The sequence below is a fragment of the Aplidium turbinatum genome, chromosome 3 (assembly GCF_918807975.1).
Source record: "Aplidium turbinatum chromosome 3, kaAplTurb1.1, whole genome shotgun sequence".
NCBI lineage: Eukaryota > Metazoa > Chordata > Ascidiacea > Aplousobranchia > Polyclinidae > Aplidium > Aplidium turbinatum.
The window spans coordinates 10904370-10910500 of record NC_137474.1 but is presented as its reverse complement, the minus strand read 5'-3'; positions in this window follow the sequence as shown (position 1 = coordinate 10910500).

The following is a 6131-nucleotide window of genomic DNA, read 5'->3' as shown; positions in this document are numbered from 1 at the left end:
GCAAGGACTTTTGCGTATGTTTGCTATCTCTTTACAGTAATTTTCTCAAAAATACAGTCGTTACAAATGTCGATGCCCTGTGCAGTACGATATTTCATGACATTGCATTTGTCAACAGTTCATTTTTTGATTATTTTTTTGCATTAATTCGCCCGCCATATTGCCATGTTGCATATCACGTCAGAGTTTAATTTATTTTTATTAACGAAACAAAGCAAGGTTATCTGGAGGCGAACTTTATTTCGTTTCGGTAGCATACAACCTTTGACTTCATTATTATGTGCAGCTTACGCAAAAATTACACTTGTTTTTTGTGGCAACACTTAAACCGTTTACGACATATAAAACTTGCCCTCGTCACATAGTTTTAATTTAGACCGGGTAGCAGTGCTTCCACTTTGATGGATTTTATCCCGAAATCGGGATTTTTCAACGCTTCGAAGGATAAAAAAGGGAAATGAAGATCGGAAGGATTTTTAAGGGATTTTTAACAATTTTACAAGGAAATTTGGTCTTAAAAAGGGAATTGTTGTTTTTAGCAATTTTAAAGAAAATTTCACTAATATTCCCTTTCAAAAGTTCTAAAAACGACTGGAATAACGATGATCAGCTGGTTTCCGTCGCCACTCGCCATCCGGAACCCCCTCAGGCCCCTCTTAGTCCTACACTCTTTCCCATTCTCGCCTTTCCGTCGCTTGATTTCTATTATCGCCATTTTGGGAATTGGACGTGAGTGCAGTGAGTGAGTTAGTTCTCAATTCTTTTAGTGAAAATTAGGTTAACCGTTGATTTACGGTTGAACTTGAGTAGCAATGACAAAATTCACTGAGCTTTGACGTACAGTTGCGTATGATAAGCTTAGGCTAATGGTATCCTTCCGGTTTAGAAAAGTTAGTTACAGCCTATGCTAACCTATTACAGTATGTGGTCACAGCGGTAAACCATAATTCTTCGTGGGAAAATTGTAACATAAAGTTCCCGGATCCGTTTGTCTGTACGTAATGACCGAAAAATAAACACACCTTCGAAACGTCTATTCAAAGTGTATTCCAGTAAAATTAGCCCGCGGCTATCGAAATGACTGGTGCAACGCCGTACACCTCTAAAACTGTCACTACGATACAGATTACTTGGATAAAAGACGGAGAATTTGTCCAGCTAGCAAGCACCAAATAAACCAGTTAAATGTGCGACCGACTTCCAACAAACAACTTCGAGAATGAATCAGAAAAATTTGTGATAACTCGAAGGCACGAGAGCAGTTCGTGACGCAATATTTCATGTCCAAACAGGTCTCAAACTGAAACAGGTTTAAACCGGTCTGACACGAGTCTTACGGACGATGGTGCAATTTTGGCTCATGTTTTAGGAATTTCCATGACGTAATATTCAGTAGACCCGAACGGTTTCTACATGACGTTTGACCAGGCGAACAACCGTCTGTAACATAGCGGCCCCTAGTTATGACAGTCTGACATGGCATAACTAAAAAAGAATTGACGACAATTGTGAGCCAATGAATAAAAACACATGATACACAAATTGTTTGAATCACTCACGTTTAAGTTAATACTCAAATACAAAGGGCATGCAAAGAATGAACAGCAATAAGAATAAACACGACGATACATGAAATTGGTACCATAGGTATTAGGTACACGCAAAAAAGGACGCTACTGTATATACCATGGTTGCGATAATAACCGACTGTTCTGGGCTCAGACAAGTGTCGGCCACCGCAGACAAAACCAGGCTCAAACCCTAACACTTAGGTGTTCTTTACGGGGGCGAGGCACGAAATATCCCTCAACACATAGTCTACTTTCACTTTCCCCGTACTCTCATCATAGTTGCAGACGGCAACTTTAGCTCTACGAACCACAGGCTTCCCTTTCCTAATTTGTGGAACTACCTCATGCACCCTCCCAAGTTGATACTTCCCACGTTTACCAATGTCCTGGAGAGAACCTACCACTACAAGTTGACCAGGCTCCAAATTCTCGGCCATTTTTAGCCATTTGATTTAAGATCTTTCATGGTGTCAGTAAGGAAATCACGAAGTTCAGGTTGTTTTAAAGCTTTCTTTCTTAAAGCAGCAGCTCTATCTGACGCCAACACAAAATTGTTAGGTAGATCAATATCTTCCTTCAACGGAACAGGTATCTCAAATCGACCATCTTTCAACTCAATATTCGGCTCAACAAGTTCTCTAGCCAAATTATCATTGCGAGACAATTCACAGGTTTCATTTTGCAACGTCAAATCCTGAATGACTTTATTCAGGTCTGCTATTTCCATATCACGAGACTCAATTTTACGCTGAAAGCCAGAGATGACATCCGACTCTGAAGACGTCTGCACTCTGCACACTTTAGCAACGCTTTCATCTAAGGGTGACTTACCACCACAAGCCAACCAGCCGAGAGGAGTGAGCAAAGCATGTGGTTCACTACGATTTTCACCAACACGCTCTTTTTTTGCACACATCAAATAAGCGTTGTCGTTGCCAATCAGTACATCTACAGTACTACAATCATTCAAATGAAACATATTCACGTCATGAAAATGACGGAAACCATTTAAATCTTGTTTATGCGGTAAAGTTTTAACATCATCAGCCCAAGCTGGGTTAACCACCGAGGTTATATCACAAAACAGTTCATCTGTCTCTAACGACTGGATGTTGAGTTTGACAAGGTCAGCACAAGTAGCTTTCTGACCAGCCAGGGTATCCATTTTAAACGACGCTTTATCGTACGGTTTAAGATCAAGTTCACACACCAAATTACTCGAAACAAACGTCAACTGCGAACCAGGATCATGCTGACAATACACCAACTTCGATTTGCCAGTCATTGGATTCAAAACACGAGCAGCAGTAACGCGGTTAAAGACTGCTTTAGCATTTCCAATCTTAACATTACGCACAGGAACTCTGGCACGAGCATCATCTTTCCCAACCGAATCCAGAGAATCACGTGACGTCACATAAAAATCATGCAGAAGAAAATAGTGTTTCCTATCGTTGTTAGGCCCACACTTACGACAGTTATTTGCATGAACGCAATCCCTAACCATATGCTGGCGCAAACAATTCAAGCATTTGCCAGCTTTCACAATGAAATCTCTCCGATCTTTAGGTGTCAAGCGCAAAAATTCTTTACAATTAGACAAAAAATGATATTCAACTTGACCACGTGACGAACAACAAATGCATGCCGGTAGGTTTTTACGTCTAGCCTCACCACCGAGCGGTGCGCCAACAACAGTCGAGTACTGCGAACTCCCTGACATCACATCATCATGGGGTTTTACGGACGTCTGCCTAACCGGACATGAAGGCAATTTTCCTTTGCCAAACTTTTTAAATTGCTGCGACTCACCAGAATCGCCCATTAGCATAATGCTAAAATCAGTCGACTTACGCGTTTCCTCCCGTACTACAAATTCAAACAAACTCTGAAAGGTAGGCTCATCAGTGCCACCATACTGATCACCTAAAAAGTCAAGATAACGCTGCTTAGCGTCAAACGGGAGTCGCTTAGCCAAATCCAAAACAAAACGTCCTTCTAATTTATCACGCTGACCATAAGCTTGCGCGTAAAGCAAACACTGCGACAATTCATCTTTAAACTCTTTCAGATCACTGGAAGAGGTCGAAGTCAATTTGCTACCATAGCGATACTTTCTAATTTCTGGTTCTGCGAAAAGACCTCCACGAACCCCAAAACGCTGGGACAAGCGAGCTAACGACATTTCTATCCTGTCTTCCTCTGACAAGCCAGGGGTGTCAGAAACCAAATTAGCAATCGTTTGCGCAGCTGTTCTAACACAAGCTGCTTGTAACAAAGTCAAACAAGTCCCCTTAAAGGGCGAAGCTGCCATTAAGGCCGTAACACGATTTTTAAAGAAGATAAATGGCATATTATTACCATCGTAACCAATCAAGGCCGCCTTATCGAAAAACGTCCTACTATTTTGGTATTCAAAAAAGCAATCCTGCTGTTGAGAACTCGATTTAGCGGGAGAAGACAAGCTATATCCCTTAAGGGGCTGAGTGGGCTCAGTCACGTGCACAGCCCGATCACGATCCTCACACACGTTAAAATCAGGAGACGCGATACGCCTCTCACAACCACCCAAATTACGTGTAGCTGGGCGATCAAAACCTAGCGGCGCAGAAAACTGTGAAGGGGGCAAAGCATTACTGCTAATGGCGGCCCCGTGACCTGTACGCTCTGGGGGAGGAGTTCGGTTGTAATTTGCAGACCTTGGCTCTACAGCATTCGGAAGACCCTTAGCCGCGGCCCCGAGACCTCCTGAAACAGCTGGAAAACATGTGGATTGTACAGGTCCACTTACGGATTGAACAGGCGTCTGGAAAAGGTTAGGTAAATTAAACTGTGATTGATGTTCACTTCTGGAATGCCTAGAAGAGCCCTTCCTAGAGCTACGCCGGGAGCCCAACTCAGAACGATATTCAGCTAAACTACCTCTTTACGTTGTTCGGCCCTCAACTGAGCGTCTTTGAGTGCGAACTCAGCAGCTCTAGCTTCAGCTTTCGCGGCGGCCTCAGCAGCTTTCGCGGCAGCCTCAGCTCGTACGGCCTCAGCTCTCGCGATGGCCTCAGCAGCTCTTGCTTCGGCCTCAGCTTGTATCTGGAGCTCCTCTCGTCTTAACTGTAGATTAATTTGTGCAACTATCCGTGACGAGCTCTCAGACATCCTAGTGCTTACATTTGAGGCGCTATCCTCAGGATGTATGTCAGCATCCAACCTATCTGAGAACTCACTTTCTTTTTGTTCAAAGTTATTTTTTAACGAGTTAAATTCGGGATCTACCCTATCACGAAGTTCTGCCAAGATTGCAGAGTTAAAGATTTTAGTCAAAAGAGCATGGAAATGCCGTAATTCCTCTTCTAAAGTAGATAAGTTAGATCGAAAAATTAACAGTTCCTGCTTATCACTCAAAGAACCTAGGGCCACAGAAAGTTTCCCAATTTGAGTCAAAATATCCCGTCTAAGATGCCGGGCCTCTCGAACTGACTTAGCCTCATCGTTAATGGGTCCCTCCCCAGAATGGCCTGCCCGACCGCAAAGAACATCATCAGGCTTAAACTCAGTCGAGTCTACGGCGGTCGAGTCCTTGTCGCCACCGAGTGTAGACATATTAAAATGTTGGGGCTAAATTTAACAATTAAAAAAAAATTAAGTTACACAAACACACAAAATTATTAGGCTACAGTAGTTATAAAAAACTTAACTGCAAAGACCGTAAAAAATACAAAAAAGAATTTAAATGCACGATACCGTAGCTGTACGGGTATGAAGTCCTAAAGTCCACAAACCTTGCTTGGATTCTTCCACTTGAATCTACAAGCACAGATGGATTGTCTTTTAATCTTCTTTCTTGCCAATGAATGTCAAAGTTATTTTTCTTCTGTACCAAACTGAGAAGAATTGTCTTTACGTTTCTTTGCTTCTGTAAGAGTGTAGACTACCAACCAACAAATCTTCTTTTATTATTTCTTGCACTTCTAAGTAGTTCTTCTGCACTAGCTGACAACAAACACGTCGTTTATTTTTATGCCTTCAAGTGCCTCTTGGCCTACCAGCTAACAAAATCGTTTTTTTATTTTTCTTGCTTTAATTTCTTCTTGACCTACCAACTGACAAGAACTCGTCTTTTATTTTTTATGGTCACAGCGGTAAACCATAATTCTTCGTGGGAAAATTGTAACATAAAGTTCCCGGATCCGTTTGTCTGTACGTAATGACCGAAAAATAAACACACCTTCGAAACGTCTATTCCAAGTGTATTCCAGTAAAATTAGCCCGCGGCTATCGAAATGACTGGTGCAACGCCGTACACCTCTAAAACTGTCACTACGATACAGATTACTTGGATAAAAGACGGAGAATTTGTCCAGCTAGCAAGCACCAAATAAACCAGTTAAATGTGCGACCGACTTCCAACAAACAACTTCGAGAATGAATCAGAAAAATTTGTGATAACTCAAAGGCACGAGAGCAGTTCGTGACGCAATATTTCATGTCCAAACAGGTCTCAAACTGAAACAGGTTTAAACCGGTCTGACACGAGTCTTACGGACGATGGTGCAATTTTGGCTC